This window comes from Neovison vison, chromosome 7 (assembly GCF_020171115.1).
Source record: "Neovison vison isolate M4711 chromosome 7, ASM_NN_V1, whole genome shotgun sequence".
Lineage (NCBI taxonomy): Eukaryota > Metazoa > Chordata > Mammalia > Carnivora > Mustelidae > Neogale > Neogale vison.
In genome coordinates, this window is record NC_058097.1 from 100714491 (window position 1) to 100732229 (window position 17739).

At 48.3% G+C, this 17739-nt stretch overlaps 1 long non-coding RNA gene across 2 annotated transcripts; it reads left to right on the top strand.

The window, feature by feature from the left end:
* The first annotated feature begins 224 nt into the window (after positions 1-224).
* On the top strand, positions 225-13709 carry LOC122912252. Of its 2 annotated transcripts, XR_006385588.1 has the most exons (5): positions 225-487; positions 1687-1740; positions 4427-4588; positions 5246-5346; positions 13066-13709. It is a non-coding gene; the product is annotated as an uncharacterized LOC122912252 (long non-coding RNA). The 2 variants fall into 2 exon arrangements; XR_006385587.1 differs by lacking the exon at positions 225-487 and having other exon boundaries at positions 1616-1740.
* The last annotated feature ends 4030 nt before the right edge of the window (positions 13710-17739 follow it).

Here is a 17739-nt window from a genome sequence, read left to right on the forward strand (position 1 = left end):
CTCACGTGGACTACAGTGTCACAGTCCTTCTGTTTGCCTCCCCACATCTGTTCCCTTCAGGATCACCCTCTGGCTCCCCAGGTGATCCCGTGGTGCCCACGGAATCTGTGCCTTCAGGACCGGAGACCCTAGCCACGTGCGACTCTGCTTTGTCCTTCGATGCAGTCAGCACCCTGAGGAGAGAAATCCTCTTCTTTAAGGACAGGTCAGACCAGAAGATTCCACTTCCCTCTCCTTCTTCTGACATTCAATGTTTAGAAGGGAGAATGGAGACTTAACAGAAACATTTTGAGAGAATATCTCCTCTACATTTAACAGATCCATTCAGATCTGGCTCTTGCTGCATTTTATCATCTCCTTAGAATAATGCGGATTGTGTTAAGGATGATTCTGGGTCCCTAGAACGTATGCTGGATGAAGGCATGGGGTCTTATGTGTGCAGTTCACTTTTGGGGCCTCAGGGCCTGGAACAGGCCTGGCCCACGTGGTAAGTGAGTTGAATTAGTGAATGAGTAATTGCTACATTTAAATCCCATCAGCCCCTTCCTGTTTCAGAAGGCACAGGTGCATCTTGAGAAGTAGAAGTGTATCTTTACCTTTGCTGACAAATGCTACTACTTAAATTAATTTCAGAAAAAGTGTTTCTGGCACAATATTCAAATAGCACCAAAAGACAGAGTGAAAAGAAAAATCTCTCTCCCACATCTGACCTCTGCAGAGCCTTGTTCTCCCCGTATGGGGGACCACCTCGACCCACCCTTTCTCCCTTTACAAAAACACTCTATTCCCATACAAACATAAATAGGTGTATTTTTCCTGCTACTTTTTTCAAAAATGTTAATGAGTGCATAATATATCTATCATGGATGGACTTTTAGAATGCTTTGGGGCCAAGTGACAGCCACCCCAAAATGTGTCACTTGGGCATCTCGAATATTTTAAATGAAAGTCACTCAGGAGCCAGCCTGGGCAGGAGGGACACCGAGACCGTCCTCTCTCTCCCTGAAAGCAGGGGGTGAACGTTCAGGTGTAGGGCGCCCTGCCCTCCCTGTGCCAGGAGGTAAAGACACGTCCTCATCACTGGAGATGGGGCATTTAGAGCAAGAAGGCCGTGTCCACAGCCCTTGCGATCTGTTACTACTGGGCTCTGCCAGCCCAAGTCTGTTTACAATTCCCTAGCAACCGAAGCTCCCAGAGTTATGTTTCCTTTGTCCTGCCAGTGCCTCACAGCTCCGTGCGCTCTCTGCCTCGGAAGTGTAACAGCTGCCCGCCCGGGTCATGTCTTCAGGTCTCAGTCTCGTAACGGGACTCTGTGTGCACATAATAAACTCTGGGGTTTTTTTTCTCCCATTAATTTGTGTCATGTAAATTTACTTCTTTGTCCAGCTGGAAGATCTTGAAGGTCAGGAGGAATTTTTCCTTCCCTTTGAACACTGCTAAAGTGTAATAATTACATGGTCATGAATTTCATTACTCTGGGACCACAGGAAGGAAGATGGTCCCATACCAACTTCTGAGTTGCCATTGTTTGAAAGAGCGAGAATATGTTCCTTTATATACATATCTAAAGGAGAAAAACAATTGTAATTAATTTCTGTGTGTTCCAGATATTTCTGGCACAGATCTGACTGGAGCCTTGAACTGAATTTCATTTGATTTCTACATTTTGGCCCTCTCTACCCTCAGGCTTGGATGCTGCATATGAAGTTACAAGCAAAGATACCCTTTTTGTGTTTAAAGGTAAGTGCTGTGCAAGAATTTTAATTTGATGAAGTAACTTCCATTACAACAATTTAACCAAGACATGAATTTTCTCTATTAAATTAAATTTATTTTATTTAGTTTATTACTGTAAGGCCTAATGTTGATGCTTAAATAGGATGTGTACAAAGAACACTATAAGTTCTATTTTAAATATCCAGTGAGAGGGTGTCTGGATGGCTCAGTGGGTTAAGCGTCTTCCTTCAGCTCAGGTCATGATCCCAGGGTCCTGGGATCGAGCCCCGCATCAGGCTCCCTGCTCAGCAGGAAGCCTGCTCCCAGTCCCACTCTTCCTGCTCATGTTTGCTCTCTCACTGTCTCTCTCTGTCAAATAAATAAAATCTTTTTTTAAAAATTTAAAAAAATAAAATATCTAATGAGACCTAAGTAATAGATGCTATTTCATGTTCATGAATGGAAAAATAATAATAACTAATACAGAAATGTAACAATAATAATGTAATATAGTAGTATAGTATAATAATAGTAATGTAATATAGAAATGATAGACACAAATGATAGACACATCTGGATACATAAGGAATTTTCCATTCAAATGCCAAAATATTTTTTTTTCAAATGCCAAAATATTTTTCACAGAACTTGACAAATTAGTTCCATAACTTGTATGGAAGAGCAAAGGCCAAGAATAGGCAGGATGGGGTCCTGGGTAGCTCAGTCAATTAAGCAGCTGCCTTTGGGTCCTGGGTCCTAGGATCGAGCCCCGCATCAGGCTCTCTGCTCAGCGAGGAGCCTGCTTCTCCCTCTCCCTTTGCCTGCCTCTCTGCCTACTTCTGTTCTCTCTCTCTCTGTCAAATAAATAAATAAAGTCTTAAAAAAATAAAAAAGAATAGGCAGGATGCTCCTGGAGAAGAAGATGAGGAGGAATGTCCTGCATCGTAGCGCTTGGGCGGATGAAATAATGCAGTGTCAGCGCAAGGATGGGTTCAGTAGCTAATGGGACAGACAGGGCCTCTCTGCTCCTGTATCAGATTTGTAAACTGCTGTTTCCACTTGTCCCACAGTTAATCTCCTCTTTGAGCTGCTGTTACTTCTTGAATCAGTTTTGCTGGCATATTTTTCTAAAAATGTATTAACTTGGTGTGTTTTCAAGTCAACTGGTAAGGAACTTTCTGAGTGTTATTTTCTTATCTTCATTATTGCTGAAGTTTTGCTCCCTTTGTCCTTCCTAATCCTGAATCTTCATGCTTCTCTCTTTACCCGTCTCTGGGACAACAGGATGTGTAATGATTTTATTCATCCTCTCAGAGAATGAATGTTCAGCTTTGCTAATCCTCTCTGTTGTGTTTTGATGGTCTATTTAAGTTGTTTCTGTCTGCAGCATTGTTGCCCCTTCTGTGCTGTCTTTGAACTTATTCCATTGTGTTTTACACCTTAAGCTTGGTCCTTAACTTGTAGCCCTTTCTTCTTTTCTGGTGTAAACTTATACACCTACAAATACCCCTTTCTCAGCTTTTGCTTCATTCCTACAGGGTTTGATATGTAGTGTTTATAATTTTGTTCATTTTTCATGGTTTTTTTTCAAATTCCATTTTTAATTTTTTCCCTTGACTCTGAAGTTTTGAGGAAGATGGTTAAACCTCAACCTGTGTGGGGATTTTTCAAAGTTAGGTATTTCTGACAATCTCACTGTTATGAGGAGTCAGCGAAACGTTGTGTCGCTGTGCCGGATGTCGCAAAGGGTTGTGTAGCTCTGAAGCGCGGCGCTCGGCCGTTAGTTCACCCGACGCTTATGTGGTCTTGCGACGAGCCGGGCACTGTGCTCGTTGGCGGGCGGCGGGCGGCGAGCCCGAGCGAGGCTCCTGTTCTAGAGAAGGCGGCCGAGATGAAGCTGGGAGTGTGACACGCGGGCAGAGCGGGGTGGAGGGTCCAGCCCGGCCGCACACCCAGGAGGTGGAGTGGAGGAGGAGGTGCCGTTGAGGATGCGTGTTGAAGGAGAACTTTGCTGTGTGGTCCGGAGCTGAGCATGTAGAGGGTAGGAAAGGTCTTAGGGCAGAAGGCGCCGTCTGCCCGCGGGGGAGACCGCGTGGGAGCCGGGCGGACAGGATCGGCCTCACCCGGGTGAGGCAGGAGAGCCGCACCGCGACGGGCATTTCAGACATGTCAGCCCGGCGGGACGTGAGGCGGGGGTTCGGGGTTGGCCTGGAGGGGAGGTGTGAGGAGGAGAAGCAGAGATGCTGAGGGGGCAGTGCTGAGGGGTCCCACTGCCCAAGTCACTGAACTCCGGGTGGCTTCCTAAGGTGTCAGAAGAAGCGCAGTCCGGACCTGTGACCACGAGATCCCAGGGAAAGTGTCCAGTAAGCAACCGACCTAGTGACACAGACACACGAACAGCTTCACGTTAGACACTTAGGTTAAGAAGTCACCAGTGACCAGGACCAGTCACCATAATTATAAACTGTAATAAACTTTCGTATTTACAGATAATAAACATATGACCCAGAAAGGGCAGGGACCAGAGTTAACGGCTCATTGACTCACTCGCTCACTCGGGGAATATTGGTGAAATACTGGCTATCGCCTGGGCTTTGGGTTAGTGGTTGGAATTAAAACCAAGGCTTCCGGTTTTGCACAAGAATGTACTAAAACCTTTTCTAAAACCACAAGTCTTCACTAAAATTTCTTGGCTTTCCTTTTTCAATAGGAAGTCAGTTCTGGGCCATGAGAGGAACGGAGGTACAAGCAGGTTATCCGAAAGGCATCCGCACCCTGGGTTTTCCTGCAACTGTGGGGAAAATTGATGAGCAGCCTTTTCTAATAAGGAAAAGAAGAAAACGTACTTCTTTGTAGGGGACAAATGCTGGCGGTAAGACTTGGATGGAATGGCTTTGTATGAAACCTTGTTAGGGAAATTACTCTCTTTCCTGAAGGAACTCCCCACTCCCACCCTCTACCCTGCTCTAACTTCCAACCTTCTGATTGTGAAGAAGACAACTTACCGTTATTCGGCTTCTCCCATATAATAAAGAGTTCTCAGAACGGCTGGGTACTGGGTCATAGATCCAGACCCCAGAAGACATAAGGAGAGGCCACCTGCTGTGGTCCAGACACCAGGCCCCCATGGGAAGTGCAGATGTGTCAGGCTGTAGAGACAGGGTCCACAGGGCAGGTGCGAGAGCAAACCAGGAGCTTTTCAGCCAAATGACGAACTCACTTCCCATGTCTTGTGCTTGTGGTCCTCATGCATTTCTGGCAGGAAGGCATCAGGCCTCTGGGTCGAGGCTTGGAAACTTGACCTCAGACATGTGTAGAGAGAACCCCCGTGGCACAGCCTGATACTCTGGTCCCTGGAGAAAACGGTTTCTGTGCTAAGCTTATCGTCCAGGAAAGTGATAAATTTTTGTAGTCCTAAAAATGTTTGACACTTGTTTCCCCTGACTTGAGAGGGATCTGGGATCCCACACTCGGGCAGTAACACTACGGCGTGCGTGACATGGAGCTGTGTTTCCTTCACTCGGTACAGATTTGATGAAAACAGCCAGTCCATGGAGCAAGGCTTCCCCAGACTGACAGCGGATGACTTTCCCAGGGTTGCGGAGGTTGACGCCATATTTCAGCACTTTGGTAAGGAGGCACTCCTTTCGTTGCCAATGGGGATGCTCGGGGGCATTTTATGAAATCAAAATCACGTGGAGAATCCGAACGGTTTTCAAATCACTCAATCTTATACCCTAAACTTCTGAACATTTTAACTTTCTAATTTCTGTAATTGGAGTTTAAATTTTGTTTTTCCTGAATAATTTCCAAGTCTCTGCTTCATACCTGCCCATACTGCCAAAGGGTGCTTTCTCACACCACGTGACTCAGGTCACTACGTTGCTATAAACATGCAACCAGGTGTGAGCTGAACTTACGGACAGCAGGTGTCCTCCTTTCTCATCCGCTTGCCTGCTCTCTCCCATCCCATCCAGGCCTGCCTGGATTTCTGTGGCAGTCACGCATTGCCTACATTAAATAATTCATTTGCTAATAAAAATAATAGTCTTCCCATGTCCTTGAGATAGACAAAATTTGATCCCTGGTAACGGGCAGATGAGAAGGTAACAGCTGTGCTCGTTCTAAGAGAATTTGCAGGGAGATGGGAGGGTCTGAGGATCCTAACACATGAGGCTCATGATCGTATCACTAAGACAACTTGACTTTGGTGCGTATGGAGTGGCCAGTGGGCCTCCGGGGCTTTGTACGGTTGGCCTGATTCTCTTGGATCCAACTGGCCCCCATGCTGCACTTTAGGACCTAGTGGAGTAAGCGGGAGTATTTTTGTTATACTTTAATTGTTTTTTAAATTTTTATTTATTTATTTATTTATTTTGAAATTAATGAAATGCAAATTTATTTTGAAAGATACAGAATTCATAGGAGCTTTTGAACAGGCTGAATCAGGTTGCTATAATTCCCAGCATGTGTAATTCCCAGCATTACATTTTTCTTTTTTTTTTTTTTTTAGCATTTTTTAAAAATATTTTCAGCGTAACAGTATTCATTATTTTTGCACCACATCCAGTGCTCTGTGCAGTCCGTGCCCTCTCCAATACCCACCACCTGGTCCCCCCAACCTCCCACCCCCTGCCCCTTCAAAACCCTCAGATTGTTTTTCAGTCCATAGTCTCTCATGGTTCACCTCCCTCTCCAATTTCCCTCAACTCCCTTCTCCTCTCTAACTGCCCTTGTCCTCCATGCTATTTGTTATGCTCCACAAGTAAGTGAAACCATATGATAATTGACTCTCTCTGCTTGACTTACTTCACTCAGTATAATCTCCTCCAGTCCCGTCCATGCTGCTACAAAAGTTGGGTATTCATCCTTTCTGATGGAGGCATAATACTCCATAGTGTATATGGACCACATCTTCCTTATCCATCTGTCTGTTGAAGGGTATCTTGGTTTTTTCCACAGTTTGGCGGCCTTGGCCATTGCTGCTATAAACATTGGGGTACAGATGGCCCTTCTTTTCACGACATCTGTATCTTTGGGGTAAATACCCAGGAGTGCAATTGCAGGGTCATAGGGAAGCTCTATTTTTAATTTCTTGAGGAATCTCCACACTGTTCTCCAAAGTGGCTGCACCAACTTGCATTCCCACCTACAGTGTAAGAGGGTTCCCCTTTCTCCACATCCTCTCCAACACATGTTGTTTCCTGTCTTGCTAATTTTGGCCATTCTAACCGGTGTAAGATGGTATCTCAATGTGGTTTTAATTTGAATCTCCCAGATGGCTAGTGATGATGAACATTTTTTCATGTGTCTGATAGCCATTTGTATGTCTCGATTGGAGAAGTGTCTGTTCATATCCTCTGCCCATTTTTTTGATATGATTGTCTGTTTCGTGTGTGTTGAGTTTGAGGAGTTCATTATAGATCCTGGATATCAACCTTTTGTCTGTACTGTCATTTGCAAATATCTTCTCCCATTCCATGGGTTGCCTCTTTGTTTTGTAGACTGTTTCCTTTGCTGTGCAGAAGCTTTGATCTTGGTGAAGTCCAAGTTCATCTTCACTTTTGTTTCCTTTGCCTTTGGAGACGTATCTTGAAAGAAGTTGCTGTGGCCGATATCAAAGAGGTTACTGCCTATGTTCTCCTCTAGGATTCTGATGGATTCCTGTCTCATGTTGAGAGGTCTTTTATCCATTTTGAGTTTATCTTTGTGTACAGTGTAAGAGAATGGTCGAGTTTCATTCTTCTGCATATAGCTGCCCAGTTTTCTCAGCACCATTTATTGAAGAGACCGTCTTTTTTCCACTGTATATTTTTTCCTGTTTTGTCGAAGATTAATTGACCATAGAGTTGAGGGTCCAAATCTGGGCTCTCTCCTCTGTTCCACTGGTCTATGTGTCTGTTTTTATGCCAGTACCATGCTGTCTTGGTGATCACAGCTTTGTAGTAAAGCTTGAAATCAGGTAATGTGATGCCGCCAGTTTTATTTTTGTTTTTCAACATTTCCTTAGCGATTCGGGTCTCTTCTGATTCCATACAAATTTCTGGATTATTTGCTCCAGGTCTTTGAAAAATACCGGTGGAATTTTGATGGGAATGGCCTTAAAAGTATAGATTGCTCTAGGCAGTATAGACATTTTAACAATGTTTATTCTTCTGATCCAAGAGCATGGAATGGTCTTCTATCTTTTTGTGTCTTCTTCAGTTTCTTTCATGAGTGTTCTGTAGTTCCTCGAGTACAGATTCTTTACCTCTTTGGTTAGGTTTATTCCCAGGTATCTTACGGTTCTTGGTGCTATAGTGAATGGAATCGATTCTCTAATTTCCCTTTCTGTATTTTCATTGTTAGTGTATAAGAAAGCCACTGATTTCTGCACATTGACTTTGTATCCTGCCATGTTACTGAATTGCTGTATGAGTTCTAGTAGTTTGGGGGTGGAGTCTTTTGGGTTTTCCATATAAAGAATCATGTCATCTGCGAAGAGAGAGAGTTTGACTTCTTCATTGCCAATTTGGATACCTTTTATTTCTCTTTGTAGTCTGATTGCTGTTGCTAGGACTTCTAATACTACGTTGAACAAGAGTGGTGAGAGTGGGCATCCTTGTCGTGTTCCTGATCCCAACGGGAAGGCTGCAAGCTTTTTCCCATTGAGGATGATATTTGCTGTGGGTCTTTCATAGATAGATTTTATGAAGTTCAGGAATGTTCCCTCTATCCCTATACTTTGAAGCATTTTAATCAGGAACAGATGCTGGATCATCTAAGCAGAAAATCAATAAAGAAACAAAGAGCATTGCATGACACATTGGACCAGATGGACCTCATAGATATATACAGAACATTCCACCCTAAACAACAGAATACTCATTCTTCTCAAGTGTACATGGAACCTTCTCCAGAATAGACCACGTACTGGGTCACAAATCAGGACTCAACCGGTACCAAAAGACTGAGATTATTCCCTGCATATTCTCAGATCACAGTGCTTTGAAACTGGAGCTCAATCACAAGGAAAAGTTCTGAAGGAACTCAAACACCTGGAAGCTAAAGACCACCTTGCTTAAGAATGCTTGGATCAACCAGGAGATCAAAGAAGAACTGAAACAATTCATGGAAATCAATGAGAATGAAGACACTTCGGTCCAAAACCTATGGGATACAGCAAAGGCAGTCCTAAGGGAGAAATACGTAGCCATCCAAGCCTCCCTCAAAAAAATAGAAAAATCCAGAATACACCAGCTGTCTCTACACCTTAAAGAACTGGAGAATCAACAACAAATTAAACCAACTCCACACATAAGAAGGGAAATAATCAAGATTAGAGCAGAGATCACTGATGTAGAAACCAGAGATACAGTAGAATGTATCAATGAAACTAGAAGCTGGTTTTTTTGAAAGAATCAATAAGATTGATAAGCTATTGGCCACACTAATCCAAAAGAAAAAAGAGAAAGCCCAAATAAATAAAATTATGAATGAAAAGGGAGAGATCACAGCTAACACCAAGGAAGTAGAAACAATCATCAGAAGTTATTAACAACAGTTATATGCCAATAAGCTAAGCAACCTAGATGAAATGGATGCATTCCTGGAAAACCATAAACTCCCAAAATTGAACCAGGAAGAAATTGACAACCTAAATAGACCGATATCTAGTAATGAGATTGAAGCAGTGATCAAAAACCTCCCAAAAAACAAGAGCCCAGGACCTGATGGATTCCCTGGGGAATTCTACCAAAATTTCAAAGAAGAAATAACACCTATTCTCCTGAAGCTGTTTCAGAAAATTGAAGCAGAAGGGAAACTTCCAGACTCTTTCTATGAAGCCAGCATTACCCTGATCCCCAAACCAGGCAAAGACCTTACCAGAAAGGAGAATTTCAGACCAATATCACTGATGAATATGGATGCTAAGATTCTAAACAAGATCCTAGCAAACAGGATCCAACAGCACAATTAAAAAGATTATCCACCATGACCATGTGGGATTCATCCCTGGGCTACAAGGATGGTTCAACATTCACAAATCAATCAATGTGATAGAACAAATTAATAAGAGAAGAGAGAAGAACCACATGGTCCTCTCAATTGATGCAGAAAAAGCGGGAGTATTTAAAATACCATAGAGTTTTATTACTTTGGAGACTGCATAATCTAATGTTTTAAGAGCTCTGGCGTTGAAATCTGAGGAGATGAAGTTCTTTCTCCATCTTTCCTTAGAGGTGTTACCTTGGGGAAACCACAAACTCTCCCTAACTTTCACTTTGTTCTCATTAGTGACCTCTCCCATTCTTCTGGGAAGGAGAGATGCCACAAATCATGTAAACACATAGCACAGAGGCACACGTGTGCGGCCACTGATCAGTGCCATCCTGCACTAGCTCGCTCTTGTTCTGAGTTATGTGTGGTGCAGAATGGATTCACTCGAAGATCTCTCATTATTTCCCTCATCTGTATTTCCAGGATCTTTCTATTTCTTCAGAGGACCATTACAGTTTTCCATTGACCCCAATGCCAGGACGATAACACGCACACTGAAGAGTAACAGCTGGTTGTACTGTTAGATGAGAAAAGGAGATTGATTCAAATGAATATAATAATTATTTGCCTAATTAATTATAAGTCCAAATGATGAGTTTCCCCCTCTGTATAGTGGCCAAAGAGCTTGAGCTCTGTAGACATGTTCGTGGTCCTGGAGCTTTGATCTGGGCCCCTTTATTTGCTGTTGGATCACGCTGAATGGAAGTTGGAGGCAATGGCGGGCACCAGTCAAAGAATGTATCTCCGTGGGTGTTTTATTTGGTATTTAATAAAGATTTTTAATTTTGACCCATTCCTTCTTCCTAGAATAATTCACTTTTAATACAATGGCCATAGTGTGGGTTGAGCCCTTCCCTGAAGTTCTGTCAGTGGTGCGGAAGGAGGACATTTTCCGTGACGGTGCCAGGGGCGGTCGTACGCCCTCCCCCGTTCTCTGTCCCTTCACCCACAGGACGTTCTTTCCACCTCCAGATCTTTACACATTCCTTACACATCTGAGGAAGAACGAGCTTGGTCAACAGTAGTCCTGTAGGACTGGGTCTGGACAAAGTCGGGAAACAGAGTTCGAGAATATTTGGGTTTAAGAAGCAAATCGTGCAGTGTGTGTTCTCACTTACATGAAACAAAACTAGTCTGAAATCCAGCCACCTTTTTTTTTTTTTAATCCAAATGTTCTCTCAGTGGTGCCTCTTCACTGCCCTAGAAGCTCAGTTGCTCCTATCCTCCTCGCTCGTCAGTAGAATGTTCTCTGCTTCCCGTTTTCTCGGTGGTAGTGGCCAAGTAGTCACAGACTGTGAGCACCTGCCAACCTGGGACAGGCTTGTGGCCACGGAGTCATGCACCTCCCACCCCACCGGGGGCCACCAGGAACTTGCTCCCTCTCCTACCGATTCACTCAGATGACGGACACAGTGGCAAGGATGAGGAGTCAGGCAGTGACAGAGACTCACGGAGCCCAACCTCTTCGAGTTCCGTCTGGTGGGAGTAAGAAATCAAGCACAACCAACACAAACCGATAGATAATTATGAGGATGTTATTAAAGAAATGGCACAGTGACAGGGAGAGTGGTGCTGGGGCGGGGGGAGCTGCCCGCTGAAGTCCGGCTGCTCAAGAACCCCCTTCCTGGGGCAGTAGTGCAAGGGGAGAAGAGCATCTTCCGTCAGCTGGTGGGGTGGGTGGGAGGAGGGTCCTCCCTCTGGGAGGAGGAAATGCAGAATAATGTCCAGGCTAAGAGGCGGAAAATCTTGGTGTGTTCCAGGATCTGAGAAAGTGGTGCCTGATTGTGTGTCGGGGGAGAGTGTGGCATGAGCAGGTCGGAGGACTCCGCTGTGTCCTGTGTATTAACGAGCCGGGTCTTATTTTAAGGGCATCATGGGTTTGCTGGAGGAGTTTGTTTTTTTTTTTTAAGATTTTTTTTTATTTAATTATTTGACAGACTGAGATCACAAGTAGGCAGAGAGACAGGCAGAGAGAGAGGAGGAAGCAGGCTCCCTGCTGAGCAGAGAGCCCCATATGGGGCTCCATCCCAGGATCCTGAGATTACGACCTGAGCCGAAGGCAGAGGCTTAACCCATTGAGCCACCCAGGCGCCCCGTTGGAGGAGTTTCTAAGCAGAAAAGCGACACGATCCAGGGCATAGGTAAAATGAGCTCTTTAGCTGGAGAGAACTGGAGGGAAGTGGTATTGGGCCTTGGAGGACAGGTCAAAGGATGCTCATAGGTGACGGAGATTGGGACACACCGTGGACTTAAGGTGTCATCTTAGCGTCATTCGGACTCAGCAGCAGGCTGGTCCGGAGGGCAAGGACGGGGTTTGGAACGAGAACGATGATTGGGTTTCTGGCCTGAGCAGCTGCAGTAGCCGAGGATCTAGGGTCGTCAAGGGGGCCTGGGAGAGGAGCAGTTTGGGGGGACATGGTAAGAGTGAGGAAGAACCAGCTCATTTTCCTAATTTAGCGATTCCTTTGAGGTGACCAAGGGAAGGTGTCGTTGGGCCGTTAGATGGAGGGTCATGGAGCGCAGCACACGGGACATGAAGCTGTGGGAGGTGGGGGACATCTGTGAAGTTCTGGGACTAGGTGGGGGTGCGCGGAGAGGCTGCAGGGGGGAGAATGCAAGGGACTGGGTCCTCCGACCCGTGTGTCGCTCATCCTGGGCCGCGCCGCGGGAACACCCGGCTCCCCAGTCTCTCTGGGTAAGACTGAAAGCCCATCACGGGCCCTGGTGGGATTTCTACTCTAGGCTGTCCCCGTTCAAGACCCAGGGGATGGAACAGCCACCCCGGGGGGATACTGCACAGATGGAAAGGGTTGTTGCTACGTTCCTCCCCGGCTCCTAAGACCCCACGGCCTGGAACAAACATGCTTCCAGGCTCACGTCATCGGCCGAAGGAGATGTGCTCTGCCTCATCTAATGCCAGGACACAGCAGCGCCGTCCTGTCGGGAGCCCGAGCAGAGTCAGAAATCCTTATTACGACCACCAATGTAACCAAGAGCATTTTCTTGTGCAAAAATAGGTACTATTTAAATTTCTCCTTCAAATATTTTATGTGAGATTCTTGAGGTGGAGTCCACACGAACAGCCCGAAGTCCAAAGAGGGGAAACATTACTCACTGAAAAGTGTTTCCCTCCCAACCCTCTGCTGTCTTTCCTGGAGGGGAGCATGGCTGCCAACCCCCACAAGTCTGCCCATCTGTGCTGTGCACTCATGAGCGTGTCCCTGAGCCTCGTTTCACACCCAGATGTAACCAGTATTTGATTTTGAAAACAACAATGTAACGTGCATCACCTTTCATCTGCCGTTTCAGAGCGAGCCCCGGTGGAAAAGCTGCAGCATGGAACGGGGAGCGGAGAGGGGGCAGGGCTGGAAAAGCAGCTCCCTGATCAGGCCACCCCGACAGCAGCAGCACAGGCGGCCACACGGCAGAAACCCGGTGGTGGGTGTCCGCAGGGCGCGGACTGCACGGAGCCCTGGGTGTTCCGCACAGACGGTGAATCATGGAACACGACCTCAAACACGGATGATGTACTGTACGGTGACTAACATGACACAACAAATCAGAGGGAAGGAAGGAAATCTGACCACAGCCTCCAGGGATGATCTGGGTATGGATGGGCCCAGTGGCTCGCGGACTAAAGGGAAACATCTGAGGACCGTCCCCAAGGGCGTCCTCTCTGCGGTTCGGCTCCGCAGTCAGAATGATCCTGTAGCCTTCAGGCTGGATGTCCACCAGGGCCTGGAAGCTACAGCCTTTACCTCTCTTCAGTATGTTGTCTCTGTCCACCAAATAGGGTGCCGCTCCCCTCTGGTCAAGCTGCCCTCGTTCCTGGGCTGCACGGAGTCAGGCGCTGTGGGAAGGAGCGAGGAATCCCACGACTGGCTGAGACCCGTGAAGGTGGGAGGCGGCTAACCCCAACCTCACACCCTGCCATGGCGGGCGGGGTTTGGGGGGCAGATGGGACGGAGAGACTGTAGCGTCGGTGTTTTCCACCTCGAACAACGGGAGGTGAGAAGGGCAAAGTGTGCACAGTCTTGGGGAGATGTTGGCAAGGAAAACGCTTCCAAAAATGGTTCTCTTACGTGTCCGGGCTCCTGAATGTCTTCATTTGGCTGAGGGATAAGGAGGATGTGGACTCTCCATCTCAGCTCTGTACAAGGTGCATCCCTTGTGCAGGACTGGCTGGTTCTGGCCGGAGCTGCAGTGGACAGTGCTGTCTACCTGCCGCAGAAACGGAGGCTCTGAAGGACAGCCTTTCCCGGGGTCAGCAACGGGCACACGGTCAACCAGGACTCGGCTCCCAACATCTTGCTTCCTGATGCTAGATCAGTAGACCATTCGCAGGCTCGTTTCACTTTGTCCCCATCAGGCACTAATAAATGTCATTGCTTTCAGAGCCACGCAAGTTCGCTGCGCTTGTGCTTCCCCGAGATAGCCGCACGACCTCGCAGCCCTTCCTCATTCTGTGGACCTCAGCCTTCCCAGATGGTCAGGACCCTTGGCACCAAGACAAGATCGATTCTGCTCACCCTCGGGGCCTGCGGCCAAGTGCTGGGCACATGACCCTGTGCGCACTTCAAGACTCTGGCTCAGCAATGCTGACCGGCCTCCTCCAGGCTCCTGGAGATAGGAGGGACCTGACTCTAGCAATTCCATCATTCCTTAGTGTATGTGGCCTCGCTGGACTCTCCGTCCCTTTTTCCACCCACCCTGGTTCAGACAACAGCACCCCCTTCTTACATCTTCGTCTTGAAATCTCCATCAGCTTCGACTTGCTGTCTGGCTCACAGGCACATCCTCTTGTTGGCCGTGTCCTCTGACCTCTGCCCGTGCCGTGTGTCTAGAGACAGCGCAGTAAGGGCTTCGGCTGGAGAGTGGCAGAGGGGACAGTCCTCACCATTGTCTGACCACACACTGGTGCTCATGTTCCCCACCTCACTGTCCTCTACCTGCTTGACCTGCAGAAGACCTGTCACCCCGCCACACCTGGGTTATTGTCCACCTTATCCGTGAGAGCCTCTTGCACAGAAGCGTCTCCCAATAGGGGCCAGTAAGTCTTGTGATCCGTTTAAGCACAACCAATTTCTTAGAGTAAGAAATGGTTCCAGATGCAGGCACTGACGAGATGCAGCCCGGGGCCAAGCACATCCAGAGGGGCACAAAGCTGAGGTCAGACATAGCGGAGTCGAGCCAGTGAGGTTTGAGGATGGGTCCTTGGAGAGCCCCGCAACAGGGAGGAACTCAGCGACACTGGGCTATCCAGGCAGGGAGATGGATTTGGACCCCACAGCAGGACAAGACCAGCCCTGGGGTCAGTAAATGAGGGCTCCCGGGGGGGCGGTGCAGCAGATGCTTTAGGGACCCCTGCCTCTGGTCAGCAGGTTCCGGGATCTGGAAGAACGCCTTCCCCTAGAGGAAGGATGGAGTGCCTCTGGCTTCGGGGAGACAGAGAATTGCTGAGGTTGCAAACAGGCCAGAGCTCATCAGTAAGTTGCCGTAGGATGGTGGGAACGAGGCAGGAAGGAATCAAGTGAGTACAGCCCGAGTTTGGGAGTAGAGTCCCCGCACTCCTGCCCCAGGTGGGCACGCCGCCAACCAGGGCCTTGGGACTGTGCGCATGAACCCTGCTGAGCTGCTTTCAGACTCTCATGCCCCAGAAACTAAAATAAGTAACATATTAACCTCTAAGTCTGTGGTAATTTTAGAATCAGCAACGATTATGTAACACAGAGGGCGATGTTAGGTGGGGTCGCGGCCAGTAACAAGGATCCAGATAATTCGGGTCAAAATCCAGTCCTGCTAAAGGTTTGGAGGCAGAACGCCCCCCCCCCCCGGGAGCTCCGTTCATCAGTGACTCCTGGACAAGAACAGACGCGCAACTGTGTCCAGCATGAGCCTTAAGGCATATTTTTGAAGTAGGGAAAATTGGTCAGGGAAGCCCGTAGGTGGTTTGGGGTATTGTCCTTTCTCTCTGCGTTTCCCGGCCTCCTTACCGGGCACCACGCGGCACTGTCACACAGCGCTCCGAGGAGCTGAGGAGATTATGAGTGACAACACATTCTCACAGTCCTTAGGTCCATGTGTCAAATACGCCTGTGCAGAGAAATCAGGAAATGTAGGAGTCGGAGCCAGACGGGGAGAGAGGGAGGAGAGAGGTGAGAGACCGTGAGATAGAGGAGGGGGTCAGGGAGAGAGGGACAGAGGGAGGGATGAGGAGAGGGAAGAGGAGGCACGGACGGTAGGAGCAGGTGTGGCCGAGAACCTGTGAGCCGTGCTGGGGACGCACAGAGACACCCCGGTCCGGAGCCGACCAGCGAGGAGAGGTCTGGCTCGGTGGGGGACCAGGGGGACACCGTGCAGGGCCACAGTGGAAAGCGACCTGAAAAGTCACTGGGGGACCGGAGAGAGGAGAGGAGCCTCAGAGCCGTCTCATCCCAACCCTGGCGTGAGACTCAACACCTGGCGGGAGGTGTTTATGTCTCAGACACGAGGGACAGGAGCGGAAAGCTGGTCCAGGAAGAAGCCGTGTCGCTCTCCTCGTGGGAGCCGAGGGCTTGGCTGAGCAGCCTCCCGAGGCTGGGTGGGGTTCCGCCTTCTCGCTCCTGCACCCCCGAAGGACTCAGGCCCTGTGAGGTCTGCTGCACCACGGGCACTGGGTTGGGGACGTTGCGGACACGACTCTGCCCTCCAGACTTTACATGCCCCACAGGGGGACGGAGAAGTGAGCTGGTGACTGGGTACCCAGCACTGTGGCCATAATGGGGAAGCTCATGGAGCTGTGGGGTCGCCTACAAGGGCCTCAGCCCCAAGATCCAGTAGGGAAAAGCACATCATGTTCCCAAAACACTTGTCACACTGCACTGTAACACCTGTCCGGTTTACCCCATGTCAGGCTGCAGCCTCCCCAAATCGTTTACCGTTCTCATCTCCTCAAGGGCGCCACGACAGGCATGAAGCGGGTGGCCAAGAAAGGATCGCTGAGTGAAGCAGAAGCAGGTCCGTGATCCTGGGGAGGAAAGGACGTTGGACCTGAGAGTGGAGAGTGGGGGTCGCCAGCCGCAGGGCAGGGGAGGGAGGGCGTCCCCTGGGCAGGGACGGTGTGTGCAGTGGCACAGAGGGGCTAGAGGAAATGTGATGCTTGGGATCTCCGAAGATGTCTGCTGAGACTCAAGAAAAGAAGAGGCCCCTTTGGTCCCGATTTTGGAGGCGACCATCTGCAGCTTCCCTTGTGAACCCATCATGAAGAGCAGGAAACTTCGTTCAGGATATGAAACAGTTGAGTCCAAACTCTCCACAAAGCTCACATCACACCTGACCTTGTCTTTGTCATGATTCATTTGCCACATTCTTTCATGCATTTGTTTGACAATCATTTGATCACAGCAGCAAGCGCATTTTTTGACCCGCAGAATGTACATCGGAAGAGCTGGTCCAGCGTCCCCTCTGCTGTGTGCCCGTCACATGTCTTCAGCAGCCCGGGGAACACACCTTACGAATGTGCGTGTGCAGGAGAAGGAATGACGCAGCCTCCAAAAGATGTAATCAAGGGAGATTTTCTGTTCTCTATTGCTGTATAACAAGAAAACTCTGCAGCCTAAGGGCTTAAAACCACAATCCCTCGCGGTCCGGTGGACTGACACCTTACAGCTCCCCGGGTCTTGTCAGCCCCTGCCTGTGCTCAGATGATGCCTGAGGCTGGGGGCAGAGACCTCGTCTCACCCAGGCTGGGGACAGGGAGGCAGGGCTGGAATGGGTTTGCTTATCTGCCACATTGATACCTGAGACTCCCGCAAACTTGGTCCCTGCCGAGTCAGCAGGAAACACTGCTGTTTGGGGGAGAGTCCTTGGACTTGATAAGTAATAGGTCATTTACAGCTGAAGCTGATTGGTAAATGTGTCGGTAAGCTTTCCTACCAAGATTACAGGGTCGGTATTGCACTGTCATTAGCGAAACCACAAGTTTGATTATGCAAGATTCATGAC